Genomic DNA, 19,342 nt, shown 5'->3' on the forward strand with positions numbered 1-19,342 from the left:
AAAAAAATACTAATTGCTGCGGTTTTTGTTGATTGACCGCAGCAAATACCCCATTCTACCGTTAACAAATAGCAAAATTAAAAAAAAAAGCATTTATTGCTGCGGTTGGCTAGGGCTCGCAGCAAATAACCTTAAATAACCGTTCAATTTCATCAAAATTAAAAAAAAAAAGCCTTAATTGCTGCGGTTGGCTAGGGCCCGCAGCAAATAACGAAAAGTAACCGTTCAAATTCAGCAAGAAATTAAAAAAGAAAGCATTTATTTGCTGCGGTTGGCTTGTGACCGCAGCAATAAACCCATTGTAATGTACACAGTACGCTTCTTCAACTTCTCAAAATACAAGTATAGCAAATAAAGCCCGTCATTCTCTTTTCATTTCGCCATTCTCTTCTCACAAACCCATTGAAAAACCTCGACTCAAGCAATAAACGCACCATTTTCGCCATTCAACATTTCATTCTTCATCTTCATCTTCTTCTAAAAAACATAAAATCATTTCAAACCCACCATTATTGAAAAACACTCGAAAAAACTGAGTGATTGAGTGTTTCTTCAAACTTGTTCTTCATCTTCTTGGTTCATAAACCCACGAAATTTGGTCTTGTTCATCTTCAAAACCCACGACATTAAGGTATTTTTTTCTCCTTTTAATTTGTTAAGCATTTAAGTTTTGCAAGATATTCATGAAAAAACTCGAAAATTATGAAAAAACTTGTTATTTGTAAATCTGAATTTGTTCGTTTATTGATGTATGAGTATTGATGTATGAAAAAACTCGAAAATCGTTTATTGATGTTATTTGCAAATATGAAAAAATTTGGTCTTGTTATTTGCAAATTACGAAAATTATGAATTTGTTACTGTGTTCGTTTGTTACTGTGTTATTTGCAAATATGAAAAAACATTTAGTTACTTGGAGTTCATTGATGTATGAGTATATCAGTTAATGTTATTTTGATGTGGTTTCTCTTCTAAAGTGCTCATGTTCAATCATTTCGAGGGCATCATATTAATTCAATGGCCTGTTTTGTTATTGTTGGTATTTTATGTTGGTAATGGGGATGATATGTGGTTTCAATTTCATGAAATGTACAATGTTATGTTGGTAACTAGTGTTAAATGAATGATTATTACTTAATTTTGTGGTTATTTAGAGTTCGTTAAGTATATATGTTTAAAAGTTGTGTATTAATTTTGTTTTGAATCAATTAATCACACTAATTAGGATGACAAACGATCGTTCTTCGATGTATGGAAGCATTGAATCGTCGGAATTTATTGATGGCGTATTAGAATTTTGTAGTATTGCGGTTGAACATCAAGTTAGGACGGGGGGAGTTGGTTTTTATTGCCCATGTGTCAGTTGTGGCAATGTATCAAAGGTAGATAGTGTTGATATCCTTAGGGAGCACATACTTCGACGTGGGTTTAGGCCTCAATATCATGTTTGGGTTTGGCATGGTGAGGAGGGAGTTTACAAAGAGAAAAGTGTTGTTGAGGACGTCAATAATGTGGCCGATGTCAATGAGGATGTAGTAGATCATGTTGATGGGTATGAGACAGATGAAGAGAATGTCGATGAGGATGTGGATAGTGTTGATGAGATGATGGAGGGAGTCGAGGATGAGTTAGGAAAACGTCCTCGTGTTTTTGACTTGTTGACAGAGGCTTCTCAAACACTTAAACAAAATTCCGATCTAGCAAACTGTCGACCAGCCCTCCTTCGGCTCAGCTTCTAGGAGTCCACGTGGATTGTTAGAATGGTTTTAGGACCTTGATAGCTAGATCCAAGTACCAAGATTCCATTTCCACTTTAGCCTAGGTCCTGAATGCATAGGTTTGGTCTCCACGTATCGTGCAAGGTGGTCTGGTCACTAGTTTGATGCTGTCAATTTCGCGTTTTTATTTGTCAATTTCGCGCGTAAAGTAGGTCAAACATGGTTTGTTATGCACGAAACTTGGCACACAACACTATTTGGCATATATTATTGTGTTGAAATGGTTAGAATTGATAATAATAGTCATATGCTAGAAATTAGAAGTTAAGTTGCGATTTTATGCGTTTTTAAGCGTTTTTGTCAATTTCGCGCGTAAAGTAGGTCAAACATGGTTTGTTATGCACGAAACTTGGCACACAACATTATTTGGCATATATTATTGTGTTGAAATGGTTATACTTGATAATAATAATCATATGCTAGAAATTAGAAGTTAAGTTGCGATTTTATGCGTTTTTAAGCGTTTTTGTCAATTCCGCGCGTAAAGTACTCAAACTTGGTTTTGATGCGAAACCGGGGCTGATTAAGGCCTTGGTTATGCAAGGATTAATGTTGTGCGTAAGCTTTGATTAATGACACAGTCAAAAACTACAAATGATCATGAAAAGAACACGAAACAACCACAAACACTTAAACAAAATTCCGATCTAGCAAACTGTCGACCAGCCCTCCTTCGGCTCAGCTTCTAGGAGTCCACGGGGATTGTTAGAATGGTTTTAGGACCTTGATAGCTAGATCAGAGTACCAAGATTCCATTTCCACTTTAGCCTAGGTCCTGGATGCATAGGTTTGGTCTCCACGTGTCGTGCAAGGTGGTCTGGTCACTAGTTTGATGCTGTCAATTTCGCGTTTTTATTTGTCAATTTCGCGCGTAAAGTAGGTCAAACATGGTTTGTTATGCACGAAACTTGGCACACAACACTATTTGGCATATATTATTGTGTTGAAATGGTTATAATTGATAATAATAGTCATATGCTAGAAATTAGAAGTTAAGTTGCGATTTTATGCGTTTTTAAGCGTTTTTGTCAATTTCGCGCGTAAAGTAGGTCAAACATGGTTTGTTATGCACGAAACTTGGCACACAACACTATTTGGCATATATTATTGTGTTGAAATGGTTATACTTGATAATAATAATCATATGCTAGAAATTAGAAGTTAAGTTGCGATTTTATGCGTTTTTAAGCGTATTTGTCAATTCCGCGCGTAAAGTACTCAAACTTGGTTTTGATGCGAAACCGAGGCTGATTAAGGCCTTGGTTATGCAAGGATTAACGTTGTGCGTAAGCTTTGATTAATGACACAGTCAAAAACTACAAATGATCATGAAAAGAACACGAAACAACCACAAACACTTAAACAAAATTCCGATCTAGCAAACTGTCGACCAGCCCTCCTTCGGCTCAGCTTCTAGGAGTCCACGGGGATTGTTAGAATGGTTTTAGGACCTTGATAGCTAGATCCAAGTACCAAGATTCCATTTCCACTTTAGCCTAGGTCCTGGATGCATAGGTTTGGTCTCCACGTGTCGTGCAAGGTGGTCTGGTCACTAGTTTGATGCTGTCAATTTCGCGCGTAAAGTAGGTCAAACATGGTTTCTTATGCACGAAACTTGGCACACAACACTATTTGGCATATATTATTGTGTTGAAATGGTTATAATTGATAATAATAGTCATATGCTAGAAATTAAAAGTTAAGTTGCGATTTTATGCGTTTTTAAGCATTTTTGTCAATTTTGCGCGTAAAGTAGGTCAAACATGGTTTGTTATGCACGAAACTTGGCACACAACACTATTTGGCATATATTATTGTGTTGAAATGGTTATACTTGATAATAATAGTCATATGCTAGAAATTAGAAGTTAAGTTGCGATTTTATGCGTTTTTAAGCGTTTTTGTCAATTCCGCGCGTAAAGTACTCAAACTTGGTTTTGATGCGAAACCGGGGCTGATTAAGGCCTTGGTTATGCAAGGATTAATGTTGTGCGTAAGCTTTGATTAATGACACAGTCAAAAACTACAAATGATCATGAAAAGAAAACGAAACAACCACAAACACTTAAACAAAATTCTGATCTAGCAAACAGTCGACCAGCCCTCCTTCGGCTCAGCTTCTAGGAGTCCACGGGGATTGTTAGAATGGTTTTATGACCTTGATCGCTAGATCCAAGTACCAAGATTCCATTTCCACTTTAGCCTAGGTCCTGGATGCATAGGTTTGGTCTCCACGTGTCGTGCAAGGTGGTCTGGTCACTAGTTTGATGCTGTCAATTTCGCGTTTTTATTTGTCAATTTCGCGCGTAAAGTAGGTCAAACATGGTTTGTTATGCACGAAACTTGGCACACAACACTATTTGGCATATATTATTGTGTTGAAATGGTTAGAATTGATAATAATAGTCATATGCTAGAAATTAGAAGTTAAGTTGCGATTTTATGCGTTTTTAAGCGTTTTTGTCAATTTCACGCGTAAAGTAGGTCAAACATGGTTTGTTATGCACGAAACTTGGCACACAACACTATTTGGCATATATTATTGTGTTGAAATGGTTATACTTGATAATAATAGTCATATGCTAGAAATTAGAAGTTAAGTTGCGATTTTATGGGTTTTTAAGCGTTTTTGTCAATTTCGCGCGTAAAGTAGGTCAAACATGGTTTGTTATGCACGAAACTTGGCACACAACACTATTTGGCATATATTATTGTGTTGAAATGGTTAGAATTGATAATAATAGTCATATGCTAGAAATTAGAAGTTAAGTTGCGATTTTATGCGTTTTTAAGCGTTTTTGTCAATTTCGCGCGTAAAGTACTCAAACTTGGTTTGTTATGCACGAAACTTGGCACACAACACTATTTGGCATATATTATTGTGTTGAAATGGTTAGAATTGATAATAATAGTCATATGCTAGAAATTAGAAGTTAAGTTATGATTTTATGCGTTTTTAAGCGTTTTTGTCAATTCCGCGTGTAAAGTAGCTCAAACTTTGTTTGTTTTGCACGAAACTTGGCACACAACACTATTTGGTATATATTATTGTGTAGAAGTTGTTAGAATTGAAAATCATAGTCATATTCTAGAATTTATGTGTTAAGTTGCGATTTTATGCGTTTTTAACCGTTTTTGACACTAACTTCTATTTTCTCTTAGTGCTTTCAACAACCTCCTTCTTCCGTTGACTGCGGCTACTACGCGCTGAAGTTTATGGACGATATTATAAATTCCGTGAAGGAATTTGGAGTCGAAAATATAGATGTCGTAAGTATTTGTTACGTTCTTAATTAAATATATTATTGGTAAAATCTAATGTTTCTATATTAATAGCTTTTATTTTAATATTATAATATAGGTTTTAAACGACATTCCGAGGGAAACACGCGCTTTGAGAAGTGAAGAGATGCGCGAATTAAAAGACAAGATTGCCGTGTATCTTGCTAATATTTGTCCTTGATAAATTGTAATTAGTATTGATTATTTTTTATAGTTTATTTAATGTATATATATATATATATATATATGTACGTACATATTATATTATATATATATACGAGTGAGAGTTTGTTATTACAAAGAGATTAATGTTGATTATCTATGATTATCATTGGATTAATCACTGTTATTACATTGTAATATTATTGCATTATTATAAGGATTAAACGGAAAAAGAAAAAAAAAAAAGACACTTATTGCTGCGGTTTCACCCTTGACCGCAGCAAATAACACCCATTATTTGCTGCGGTTTTAGCCCATGACTGCAGCAAATAACACCCATTATTTGCTGCGGTTTTAGCCCATGACCGCAGCAAATAACACCCATTATTTGCTGCGGTTTTAGCCCATGACCGCAGCAAATAATGCCCTTATTTGCTGCGGTTTTGAACCGCAACATTTAAAGTAGGACATTTTGCTGCTATCACTATTGCTGGGGGCCAAAACCGCAGCAAATAATGGCAAAAAAAACCGCAGCAAACGATGTTTTTCCACTAGTGTACCTTACACAGTTACACTTGCTCTTGATCTTTGAAATTAATTGTAAATAAACATAGAAAAACATAAATAAAACTAATAAATTAATCAAAAGAAAAATAAAATTATATAAATGATGTAGTGTCACATACGAGTGATTGACAATAGTTCTAAGTAACGGTTATTTACCTAGTAAAGCTCTTGAAATACAAACAGTGCTTTGTTGATTTGTATTCATTCAACAATAAAAAAAATTCTTTGACCCGATCTAATTAAGATTTAAGACGGATTGGGTACTGATGTGGTCGTTTTAGAGCACATTTACGACCTCCATTTTGTGTCAAGTCTTGTTGTTTTGTATCGATTTCATATACTATACGCATGATTTCACCTTGATCTTGTCTTCAAGTGTTTTGAGATTATTTCAGGTGAGTTTTGGAGATTTCAAGGTTGAACGCGCGTAAGTTCGAGGCTTAGATACCTATCTCGGAGTTTGAACATGCAAATCAAGTCACTCCCACAGTCTCGGCAAAGCTCATAGACCTTTAGAAGCTACAACAAACAACAAAGAGGAGAAACAAAGGCCATTCGGCCGAATCCTTGCCCTATTCAGGCGAATGGTGGTTCCGCACTCAACAGTTCAGATGGCCAAAGTCCCTAGAAGTGGCGAATGAAGATCATTCGGCCAGAAGATACTCATTCAGGCAAATGGCCCCCATAATCCACTATGCTCAAAAATCTTCTGTTTATGACGAATGAGCAAAGCTACGGGCGAACAGCTTACATTCGGGCGAATGCCCATGTTCATTTTGGAGAATTGCCTTATTTCTGCACGTGTAGTTTTCTTTTCGATCAAGAATTGAAGGCTAATTTTGGGATTTCGAGGCACCTTGGTTTTAGAGGGTATATATACCCAATTTCTGTAGAAATCCCTAGACAATATTCCTATTAGCCCTAATACATTTCTACTGTAGATATACTCTTGTTTTAAGCCTTGTTTAGTTCATCAAACCCTAGTTTTAGTAGTTTATCTCTTCAAACTTTTTAGCTTAAAAATCTCCACATTCTAGTCTTGGATTTCAATCTTAGTTCATGAATCTTCTCCATATTTATTTGTAGTCATAACATTGGTTTGTAAGTGTTAATATTCCATCTACTTTTAAGTTCATTTATTGCGTTCATTGTCTTGTTGCATTTATTGTTTCCTTTCATAGTCTTTATATATAAGCTTTGTTCTTGTTGGTTTCATTTAATGTTTACCATGCTACTTATTGTTAGTTTATTTGCTACTCTTGCTTTGTATCCGTCCATCATGTGTGAGTAGTTCTTTTTGGGGGTTTGATTAGTGAAACCTTAGGGATGACTATATTGCTTATTGTTTGGGATTAGAGAAAAGATTACAATACATAATTCTTGAGACCCAATACAAATTTTTTCCTGCCACTCCTAGAGAGACATAGGGTGATTATAGGTCGTTCGTTGTGATTAATGAATCAACATCTTCCTCTCATATCCTTGGGAATCTATACTAGTTATTGTTTGATTTCCTTTACACAACATATCTTGTTCCGAAATCACTTCCCTAGGGTGGAACTAATCTTAACCCCGTTTTGATTCCTTAGGTTTATATCATTATTCAATCTTGTTAGTTTTCATTGTTTTTAGTTTAGAACTCCTTCAACCATAAAAACCCTTGTTATATTGAGATAGAGTCTTTTGTTATGTTTTTTCCTCGTGGTTCGATCTCCTACCCCCTATACTTGTGTAGTGAGTAGGTCGTTATAAATGATGTTTAATTAGGGTCTAGTATAATCGACGTGCAAAAACCCTTTATAAAGGATTTTTTTTCGAAACCCTATAGCTTAAGGGTCAGTGTACAAGAAATCAAATCATCCATAAATGAAATGATCGAGTTCTCGGACTCCAAAACTAACTATGGGGTGCTCAGAAATTTACCAAAGACGAAAATGATTTATTTGATATTATGGATGACTGGTTACGGAGGGACCGTTTCGTTTTTGTAGGTTGGTCTAGTCTATTGCTCTTTCCTTGTGCTTATTTCGCCTTAGGAGGTTGGTTTACGGGGTACAACCTTTGTAAGTTCATGGTATACCCATGGATTGGCCAGTTCTTATTTGGAAGGCTGCAATTTCTTAACCGCAGTGGTTTCTACTCCTGGCACACTCTTTATTGCTACTATGGGATCCTGAAGCACAAGGGGATTTTACTCGTTGGTGTCAATTAGGCGGCCTGTGGACTTTTGTTGCTCTTCATGATGCTTTCGCACTAATAGGTTTTATATTACGTAAGTTCGAACTTGCTCGATCTGTTCAATTGCGTCCTTATAATGCAATCGCATTCTCTGGTCCAATTGTTGTTTTTGTTTCTGTATTCCTAATTTATCCATTAGGTCAGTCCGGTTGGCTTTTTGCACCTAGTTTTGGTGTAACGGCTATATTTAGATTCATTCTATTTTTTCAAGGGTTTCATAATTGGATGTTGAACCCATTTCATATGATGGGAGTTGCCGGTGTATTGGGCGCTGCTCTGCTATGCGCTATTCATGGTGCTACAGTAGAAAATACTTTATTTGAGGATGGTGATGAGGCAAATACATTCCGGGCTTTTCACCCAACTCAAGCTGAAGAAACTTATTAAATGGTTACCGCTAACTGCTTTTGGTCCCAAATCTTTGGGGTTGCTTTTTCCAATAAACGTTGGTTATATTTCTTTATGTTATTTGTACCAGTAACCGGTTTATGGATGTGTGCTCTTGGGTTAGTCGGTCTGGCTTTGAACCTATGTGCCTATGACTTCCTTTCCCAGAAAATCCGTGCAGCTGAAGATCCTGAATTTGAAACTTTTTACACCAAAAATATTCTCTTAAACGAAGGTATTCGTGCTTGGATGGCAGCTCAAGATCAGCCTCATGAAAAACTTATATTCCCTGAGGAGGTTCTACCCCATGGAAACGCTCTTTAATGGAACTTTAACTTTAGCCGGCCGTGACCAAGAACCACCGGTTTCGCTTGGTAGGCCGGGAATGCTCGACTTATCAATTTATCCGGTAAACTGCTTGAAGCTCATGTAACCCATGCAAGATTAATCGTATTCTGGGCCGGAGCAATGAACCTATTTGAAGTGGCTCATTTCATACCAGAGAAGCCGACGTATGAACAAGGATTAATTTTACTTCCCCACCTACCGACTCTAGGTTGGGGTGTAGGTCCCGGTGGAGAAGTTGTAGATACTTTTCCATACTTTGAATTTGGAGTACTTCACTTAATTTCGTCGGCTGTATTAGGCTTTGGTGGTATTTATCATACACTTCTAGGCCTTAAGACTCTTGAAGAATCTCTTCCATTCTTCAGTTATGTGTGGAAAGATACAAATAAAATGACCACAAATTTGGGCATTCACCTAATCTTGTTAGGTATCGGTGCTTTTCTACTAGTATTCAAGGCTCTTTATTTTGGAGGCATATATGATACATGGGCTCCAGGAGGCAGAGATGTAAGAAAAATTACCAACGTCACCCTTAGTCCAAGTATTATATTTGGTTATTTACTAAAATCTCCTTTTGGAGGAGAGGGGTGGATTGTTAATGTGGACGATTTGGAAGATGTTATAAGGGGGCATGTATGGATAGGTTCCATTTATATACTTGGTGGAATTTGTCATATCTTAAATAAACCTTTTGCATGGGCCCGCCGTGCACTTGTCTGGTCGGGAGAGGCTTATTTTTCTTATAGGTTGGGTGTTTTGTTTGTCTTTGGTTTTATTGCTGTTCCTTTGTATGGTTCAATAATACTACTTATCCTAGTGAGTTTTACGGGCCTACTGGACCAGAAGCTTCTCAAGCTCAAGCATTTACTTTTTTAGTTAAAGAACAACGTCTTAGGGCTAAAGTGGGATCCGCTCAAGGACCTCCTGGTTTAGGTAAGTATCTAATGTGTTCTCCGACCGGTAAAGTTAATTTTGGGGGAGAAACTATGCGTTTTTTGGATTTGCGCCCTCCTTGGTTAGAGCCCCTTAGGGTTCCAAATGGTTTGGACTTGAGTCGGTTGAAAAAAGACATACAACCTTGGCAAGAACGACGCTCAGCAGAATATATGACTCATGCTCCTTTAGGTTCTTTAAATTCTATGGGTGGGGTAGCTACCGAGATCAGTGCTGTCAATTATGTCTCTCTTAGAAGTTGGTTAGCTACTTCTCATTTTGTTCTAGGATTCTTCCTATTCGTGGGTCATTTGTGGCATGCGGGAAGGGCTCGTGCAGCTGCAGCAGGATTTAAAAAAGGAATTGATCGTGATTTGGAACCAGTTCTTTTCATGACCCCTCTTAATTGAGATAATAAATTCAATGTTTTAAGGTAGGAATTAATCGGATTCATACATATCACATATTGGGATCGTGTCATACGTAAAAAGTATTCCCTTTTTTAACTCATTTCTATATTTCTATGTGATTTAGAAATTTCAATTCTGTTTTTTTTCTGGCTCGGCTATCTCATCTAGCCGAGCCATTCTTTTTGTTTTTTTATTTTATATTTTAACGACCATCAAAATCAAAATTAATAAATAAATTAAGAAAACAGTTCTATTGAACAACTAAAAGGAGAGAGAGGGATTCGAACCCTCGATAGTTCTAAAAAAGAACTATGCCGATTTTCAAGACAGGAGCTATCAACCACTCATCCATCTCTCCAACATAAGCCAATTTCTATTTTATTCTTATTCCCCCGAATAGAACATGGTTAGATGAGCCGATACTATCACAAGTTGTATAAAAGTATTAGGTGTAAGTTGATAGAGCGATCATCCATTTTTTTTCTGTATATTATATAAAAATATATGATCTATGATGCCCATTTAAGTATTTCATATTTAATTATTAATGAAAAAAATACCCTGTGGTTCTATTTTTGGATAAAGTGGTAAATTAAATATGAAATAAAAGTAGTAAATAAGACATATTATAGAGAATCAATGAATTTCATAGTAATAGTAGAAAATCCCTTCGTGACACATTTATTACTTTTAGTACAATGATTGATAGAGGGATCAAATGGTATAGTTCGTTTGTTGATAGCTTGGAGGATTATACATATGACTATAGCTTTCAAATTGGTTGTTTTTGCATTAATTACTACTTCATCAATCTTATTAATTAGCGTACCTATTGTATTTGCTTCTCCTGATGGTTGGTTAAGTAACAAAAATATTGTATTTTCTGGGACATTATTATGGATTGGATTAGTCTTTCTGGTGGGTATCTTAATTCTCTCATCTCTTGAACCTATTTGTTCTAGATCCAAAAACGACCCCTACCCCTAATCCTAATTCTTTACGGGTTGTGAGACACATTAAAATTGAAACAATATAACAATAACCCCCTGATGCATGTTTGGGTTGGAAATCTTCAATGTAATGTGAAGATGCAAACCAATCTTCAAATGCACGCACTGTAGCAACCAAACAAGCCCAAAATACACACGAAACAGTGATATGATTCACACAAACAGAACAATGTTTGTAAGGTGAATCTTGAATCCAAGGCCAACAATCCCCTTAATTCAACCAAGGACTACTCTCAGTTGCGAAAGGTGATGATCTTGCACTACTCAAGATCGTTGAATGTTCATACACATTCAAGGAGAAAACAAAGGATCAAAAACCAATGAATTAATTTTCTGAAATTTCAAAACTTAAAACTTGAGTTTTACAAGGCTAGGGACGTCTATATATAGACTTAGGGAACGGGGAAATACAAAGACAATGCTAAGGACACGTACAACTAACTATAACGGTCATTAAAAGACACGTGCAAAACATGTGCACATTAAAAACAAAAGAAACAAGCTAAACAGAACATTCTGATAATTCTGACAAAAGGCTGCTGAACAGGTGACCTTCTACGTATCTTCTTGTGCTCTTTAAATGGTTGATGATGGCCATGATTAGTCAAGGTAGCAAGTTCCTAGAGCAAAGATTCCATTTCTACCCTTGGAGGCCCAAATGATTAGAAGACACGATCTAGCCAAGGCTCGCTAGGTCTGCTGGTCAGCAGTTTCAGCCTGATACTGCTGTGCACATGCTGTTGAGTGAAGGACCTTCAGCTCTACTTCTTCAGGTCTTCTAATGTCTGATAAAAGGACTCTTGGATCACAACAGGAAGATCCATATGCAGAGATTCCATTATCATCTTCCATGCTTCCCAAGGTGTATAGGCTTGCTCTAATAAGCTCGTGCAAGGTCTGCTGGTTGACATTCAAGATCAGAGGCTGCTGGGCAGTTTCTGTTGAGTGGGTGATCTTTAGCTTTGATTTACATGGGTTTTCTTCCATGCATAGCAATGTTCTTGGGCTAAAGTATAAAGGTCTATATGCCAAGATTCCAAAATGACCTTCTACAACCTCTGAATCATTCTTGGCTGAGCTGTACAAGGCCTTCAAGGTTGGCTGGTCGACAGTTTGTTGAGCTGTTGTTCTGGCTTCTGATTTAGCTTCTGTTCTGTTGCACTTGATGAATCTTCCTCTTTGTTTTTGTTTTGTAGCTTTGTTTCTTGTATTATTTAACCTTGATCCATCTAAATATGGATCATTCCCCCTTTCCCATGAGTATACTGTGCACACAACAAAAAAAACAACTTTTACTTAGGATTAAATGCAATGCTCATGTAAGGAACTATCTTATCTAATTAAAAAAAATCAGAATATGCAGCAAAGAAAAGAAAACAACAATAAAAAGCAAGATCAATACAAGGCTAATCAATGCACAGAAAATCAGAAAAATCAGATTCTTAAGAATCTGTCTTCTGTGCAAACAATAGCAGAATATAACTTTGCACTTGAGACTTAAATGAAATGCTAATATAAATCCCTATTTACCTGAATAATGAACACAAAAAATGCAGCAAATAAAGGAAATAACAACTATGAACAACAAGAACACCTAATCACTAGACAAACAAAATCAGTTTCTTAGAATTCTGACTTTTGTGGTCGTTATGTATTGCATAGCCTTCACAAAAATCAATTTGCACGTAATGTAAAGTGAAATGTGATTGAAAAACTCTATTTTCACTGATCAAAATGCAAAGTAATAACAAAAAGAACAGAAATATCACCAATGATCAACAGATCAGAATCTTGAATTTTCAAGATCCTGTTTCAACAGTCTGTGCAAACACTTACGCCAAATTTTGCACACAACGTTAAATCCAATTTTTCTTTCCAGAACTCAAAGTTAAGACACTAACCTTGCTTTCCCTAAAAGGATTTGATGAAATTCTACGTCTACAAAAAGATATGCATAAATTTCTCACCAGACAGACTGTAAAATCACAAACAGGATGAACAAGGCCTTTCTTGATTTTCCGGCCTCCACAACCAAATGCTCTGATACCAAATTGATGCGTGTTTGGGTTGGAAATCTTCAATGTAATGTGAAGATGCAAACCAGTCTTCAAATCCACGCACTATAACAACCAAACAAGCCCAAAACACACACGAAACAGTGATATGATTCACACAAACAGAACAATGTTTGTAAGGTGAATCTTGAATTGAAAGACTAGGAGTTTTAATCCTCCAAGGCCAACAATCCCCTTAATACAACCAAGGACTACTCTCAGTTGCAAAAGGTGATGATCTTGCACTACTCAAGATCGTTGAATGTTCATACACATTCAAGGAGAAAACAAAGGATCAAAATCCAATGAATTAATTTTCTGAAATTTCAAAACTTAAAACTTGAGTTTTACAAGGCTAGGGACGTCTATATATAGACTTGGGGAACGGGGAAATACAAAGACAATGCTAAGGACACGTACAACTAACTATAACGGTCATTAAAAGACACGAGCAAAACATGTGCACATTAAAAACAAAAGAAACAAGCTAAACAGAACATTCTGATAATTCTGACAAAAGGCTGCTGAACAGGTGACCTTCTACGTATCTTCTTGTGCTCTTTAAATGGTTGATGATGGCCATGATTAGTCAAGGTAGCAAGTTCCTAGTGCAAAGATTCCATTTGTACCCTTGGAGGCCCAAATGATTAGAAGACACGATCTAGCCAAGGCTCGCTAGGTCTGCTGGTCAGCAGTTTCAGCCTGATACTGCTGTGCACATGCTGTTGAGTGAAGGACCTTCAGCTCTACTTCTTCAGGTCTTCTAATGTCTGATAAAAGGACTCTTGGATCACAACAGGAAGATCCATATGCAGAGATTCCATTATCATCTTCCATGCTTCCCAAGGTGTATAGGCTTGCTCTAATAAGCTCGTGCAAGGTCTGCTGGTTGAAATTCAAGATCAGAGGCTGCTGGGCAGTTTCTGTTGAGTGGGTGAGCTTTAGCTTTGATTTACATGGGTTGTCTTCCATGCATAGCAATGTTCTTGGGCTAAAGTATAAAGGTCTATATGCCAAGATTCCAAAATGACCTTCTAAAACCTCTGAATCATTCTTGGCTGAGCTGTACAAGGCCTTCAAGGTTGGCTGGTCGACAGTTTGTTGACCTGTTGTTCTGGCTTCTGATTTAGCTTCTGTTCTGTTGCACTTGATGAATCTTCCTCTTTGTTTTTGTTTTGTAGCTTTGTTTCTTGTATTATTCAACCTTGATCCATCTAAATATAGATCACCCCCTAAAAATAAAAAAGTACAAAAAAATAATAACTAAAATAAAAAAACTAAAGGGAGGGTCAAATTAAAATTTCTTGAATGAATTGAATAAAATAAACAAAGAATTAAATTGGAATTCACTTGAAGTTTGAAGTAAAGTATCGGGTCCAACTCTACACAAATATCATCCACACACATATTTTATATATGTATGTACTAGGGACATATTCCTTCTCAAGAAGGAAAGAATGCGGATATAGTCGAATGGTAAAATTTCTCTTTGCCAAGGAGAAGACGCGGGTTCAATTTCCGCTATCCGCTCAAGCATAATTTTATTTAATCTACTATGAGAATATCAAATATAAAGAATTTGTCTTATAGTTATAGTGTATGATGATAGTGTAGTGATTCTATCCGTGTCGGTCTTTTTTTTTTCTCACTTCAAAATCAAAACAAAAAAACCTAATTACTAAATTAACATTAACTAAATTAACGAAATTCAAATTTTGCGGAGACGGGATTTGAACCCGTGACCTCAAGGTTATGAGCCTTGCGAGCTACCAAGCTGCTCTACCCCGCGCCGAAGAAAATGACTGAGAACGAATGGACAAACAAAAAGTGAATGTGCCCTCTACCAGATCTGTACAAATAGAATAACCTATTTGTACAGAATGGTAAAGGGTCTGTTTACGATCGATGATGATCATAGAAATGAAAAAATTATCTTTTTATCCTTACCAACTTAATCTTGTTGCCCCCGGCAACAAACATGTGTGTCCCATTTCACGAAGTATGTGTCCGGATAACCCAACGTCTCGATAGTTAGCTCTCGGCCTTCCCGTAAAAAAACAACGTCGGTGAAGACGTGTAGGTGCACTATGACGTGGTGGAGATTGTAACTTTCCATGAATTTCCCATTTATCACTCAACGATGCTACTTTGCTTAGTTCTTTTTTTGAGGATTGACGAATCAAATGATATTTTTAATATAATTTTTGTCTTTTTTTCTCCCAGTGAATCAAACTTTTCCTTGCCATAATGGTTCAATTCCTATTAGTATCAATGCTACAAGTCGGATCCTAGATGTAAAAGTGTATAAAAACGGGACTCCCTTTTCCATCGAATGAAATGAGATTATCGCGAAGACAACACAAAAAATTAACCAAATTTGCCCGATGTAGAGGCAATCAAGAAAGCCGCATATGTGAATATATAACCTACTGAGAAGTGGGCTAATCCAACTAATTTTGCTTATACAATGGAAAGAGCCACCGGTTTATCTCTCCATCGAATCAAATTGGCCAAAGGTGTGCGTTCATGAGCCCATGCTAAAGTTTCAATCAACTCCTACCAAAATCCACGCCATGAAATTAAGAACATAAATCTTGTAGCCCAAACAAGATGTCCAAATAAGAACATCCATGCCCAAACCGAAAAACTATTCATACCAAATGGATTATATCCATTGATAAGTTGTGAAGAGTTTAACCATAAATAATCTCTTAACCATCCCATCAAATAAGTGGAAGATTCATTAAATTGTGAAACATTGCCCTACCATAATGTAATGCGCTTCCAATGCCAATAAAATGTAACCCATCCGATGGTATTTAACATCCAGAAAACTGCCAAATAAAATGCGTCCCAAGTCGAAATATCACAAGTACCGCCTTGTATTAAACCATCGCAAGGAAAACTATAACCGAAATCCTTTTTATCTGACATTAACTTGTAACTGCGGGCATCTAAAGCACCTTTTACTAAAGATCAATGTAGTTGTATGTAACCCTAGAACAATAGCATGATGAATTAAAAAGTCTTCAGGCCATATTATTAAAAATAGGGAATTAGTATTCTCATTAACAACATTTAACCAGTGAGGCAACCATATACTTCGATCGGCATTGAATGTCGGATCGCTTGTTGTGGATAAAGGTACATCGAACCCATATGAAGTTTTACCATGAGCAGATTGTATCCATTAAGCAAATATAGGTTCGATCACAATTTGTTATTCTGGAGTACCAAAAGCAAGCATGACATCATTATGAACATAAAGACCCAAAGTAGGGAACCCTAAAAAGAGACTGGCCCAACTTAAATGGGATATGATAGCTTCTTTATGGTCTAACATTCTTGCCAATACATTATCTTTATTCTGTTCAGGATTGTAATTTCTAATGAAAAATGTAGCTCCATGAGCAAAAGCTCTTGTCATAATGAACCTTGCAATGTATTGATCATGCGTATATAATGCAGCTTGAGTCATAAAGTCTTGTGCTATGAACGCATAAGCAGGTAAAGAACACATGTGTTGGGCTACCAAGGAAGTTGTAACACCTAAAGACTCTAGGGAAAATCCTAATTGAAAATGAATCGAATTTTCGATTGTATCATAAAGACCCTTATGCCTACATTCCAGTCGTCCCCTTGGAGGAGTATGTGCTTCTAAAAGATCTTTCATACTGTGCCCAATCCCAAAGTTCGTTCTCTACATATGACCAGCAACAAGAAAGATAAATGCAATAGCTAAATGATGATGAGAAATATCAGTTAGCCATAAACTTTTCATTTGTGGATGAAATCCCCTAAGAAGGGTTAGAATGGCAGTTCCCGATCCTTGGGAGGTACCAAATAAATGATTGCTTGAATCGGGGTTTTGAGCATAAACATTCCACTAACTAAAAAGTGGACCTCATCCTTGCGGATGTAGTAATACGTCTAAGAAATTATTCCATCAGACAAACTCTCCCCTGGCTCCAGGAATAGCGACATAAACTAAATGCCATGTCCAAGCCAAGGAACTTACTCCGAAGAGTCCTGAAAAGTGATAGTTGAGGCGGGATTCGACATTGTTGAACCATGAAACACTTGGTTTCCATTTCGGTTGTAGGTGTAACCAACCCCCTAGTAAAGATTTAACAGAAAGAAATAATAGAAAAAGAGCTCCAGTACAAAGATCTTCATTAGTGCGTACACCGATTATATACCACCACTAATAAACACCGGAATAAGCGATATTCACTGGACCAAGAGCGCCCCCCGAGTAAAAGCTTCCATAGCCAGTTGACCATAATGAGGATCCTAAATTGCATGAGCAATGGGTCTTACGTGTAAAGGGTCTTGTACCCATGACTCAAAATGATTGCTAATTGTCCAAAGTGTATGCCACGCTACATGAAATAGATTTTCGGAAGTCCATAGAAAAATGATTGCTAATTGTCCAAAGTGTATGCGACCCGTATCGTATGTTAAGATATTTTTATAAATTAACCAGTCATTTAGGATGCAGCCCGACGGTTGATGGGTCGGGTTTTTTGAGCACCCTTAGTCCCCTACTATTAAGGGACGCACTTCACTTTCACTTCTTAGGTTTGGGTGTTGTGTGAAATATACAAAGATTGCTAGGTAATTGTCCAAAAGTGATGCACCACATTGCCTAAATGTGGTGTCAAATGAGCAAGGGTAGGTTACTCATAGTAGAACGTCATCTATAAACGACGCACCATAATGCCTGAGTGTGGTGTTCAATGAGAAAGGGTACACAAGGTTTAAACATAGGAGGTTAAAGGAAACCAAGGGTGTAACACCCCTATTTTTTATAATACTAAAATTATTAAACATTAGGGGAAATTGTTAAAAATAAACTAAACTTTATTCGATCCGCTGAGAATAAACCCAAGTATTGTTTATTTTTAAATAAACACACCTATTCGGTATAATTGCTATAAATAAACTCAACAATTGTTTATTCCTAATTCTTGACTTACAAATAAGGTTTAAAGATAGTTATAAACAATAGGTCGATTTATTTTTAGCAAATATACCTCATAGAATGCTTTATTCAAGAATAAATATTAAGTGGGTTTATTTTCAGCGGGTCACGCATAAATTGGTTTATTATTAACAATTTACCCTAAATATTAAGACATAATAAATATTATTAAATAACAAAGGTGAAGGTTTATAGGAGGTCTATTAACAATTTACCCTAAATATTCAAGAGCTTGACTATAGGGTTCAAATAGTTTTTCAAAAACTATTCTTTAACATATTTTTGTAACTGTTAGTAATTAAGGTAAACCGAGTAAACATTTCATTTATATTCTCATCTTTCTTCAACTTGAACACCTCATATTGGTGCATGAGAATGTTGGTCTTCGTCTCTTTCACTTGACTAGTTCCTTCATACACTACGATCATTTTCTCCCATTTCATTGGCACTTACGCAAGATGATACCCTGTTAAATTATGTTCCACTTAAGCACAACATAGTTGATTCGTAGCACTATGAGTTTTTACACAACTTCCAAATTGTTTTGATTATACTCAAAGTCGAACTTGAAATATCGTTGCCATTGGAATCCTTCTTCATTCGAATCTTTAGCCCCTTATTGATGATGTCCCATAGTTCCATGTCTTCGTCAACGTCTTCTAATGTGAAAATGTTGTGCCACGGAACAAGGGTGGCCTTGACCATGAACGCCCTTAAGAAAAAGTCTTCTCCTATTGGATCCATCGAATTCACAAGATAATTAATCTTTAATGTGAAGCTCAACTCTGATACCAATTGAAGGTTTTTAGGAGGTCTTTAACACTCTAGAAGGGGTGAATATGGGGGATTTTTATTTTTGGCTTAAAAGCCATTTCAAGAGCTTGACTATAGGGTTCAAACAGTTTTTCGAAAACAGTTCTTTAACAATTTTCTAACTTTGAGAATAAATAAACAATATAAAGTAAAGTACGTAAATGAAATTGTGTGAATGAAAGGTAGACAAAACACAATGAACTCTAATCGAGGTTCGGCTTAAAATAGCCTACACCCTGCCTATGGGTTCTTGCCAACCCTTAGGATTCAATCTCTTTTATTAATTGGAACCGATATCACTAAGAAGATCTCACTATCTTTTCAACACAAAGTTCTTACCCTAAAGAACGATATACAATTCCCTTTACAAAGTATT

General features: G+C 36.4%; 1 non-coding gene and 2 pseudogenes across 1 annotated transcript; 1 reads left to right on the forward strand and 2 right to left on the reverse strand.

The window, feature by feature from the left end:
• The first annotated feature begins 848 nt into the window (after window positions 1–848).
• LOC130823280 (photosystem II CP43 reaction center protein-like) lies at window positions 849–10,215 on the forward strand (annotated as a pseudogene).
• Window positions 10,216–14,884: 4,669 nt separating this feature from the next.
• Window positions 14,885–14,958, reverse strand: TRNAM-CAU (transfer RNA methionine (anticodon CAU)). Its single transcript has one exon. It is a non-coding gene; the product is annotated as a tRNA-Met (tRNA).
• Window positions 14,959–15,391: 433 nt separating this feature from the next.
• On the reverse strand, window positions 15,392–18,581 carry LOC130823281 (photosystem I P700 chlorophyll a apoprotein A2-like; annotated as a pseudogene).
• Window positions 18,582–19,342: the final 761 nt, after the last annotated feature.

This window comes from Amaranthus tricolor, chromosome 9, assembly GCF_026212465.1.
Source record: "Amaranthus tricolor cultivar Red isolate AtriRed21 chromosome 9, ASM2621246v1, whole genome shotgun sequence".
Classification (NCBI taxonomy): Eukaryota; Viridiplantae; Streptophyta; class Magnoliopsida; order Caryophyllales; family Amaranthaceae; genus Amaranthus; species Amaranthus tricolor.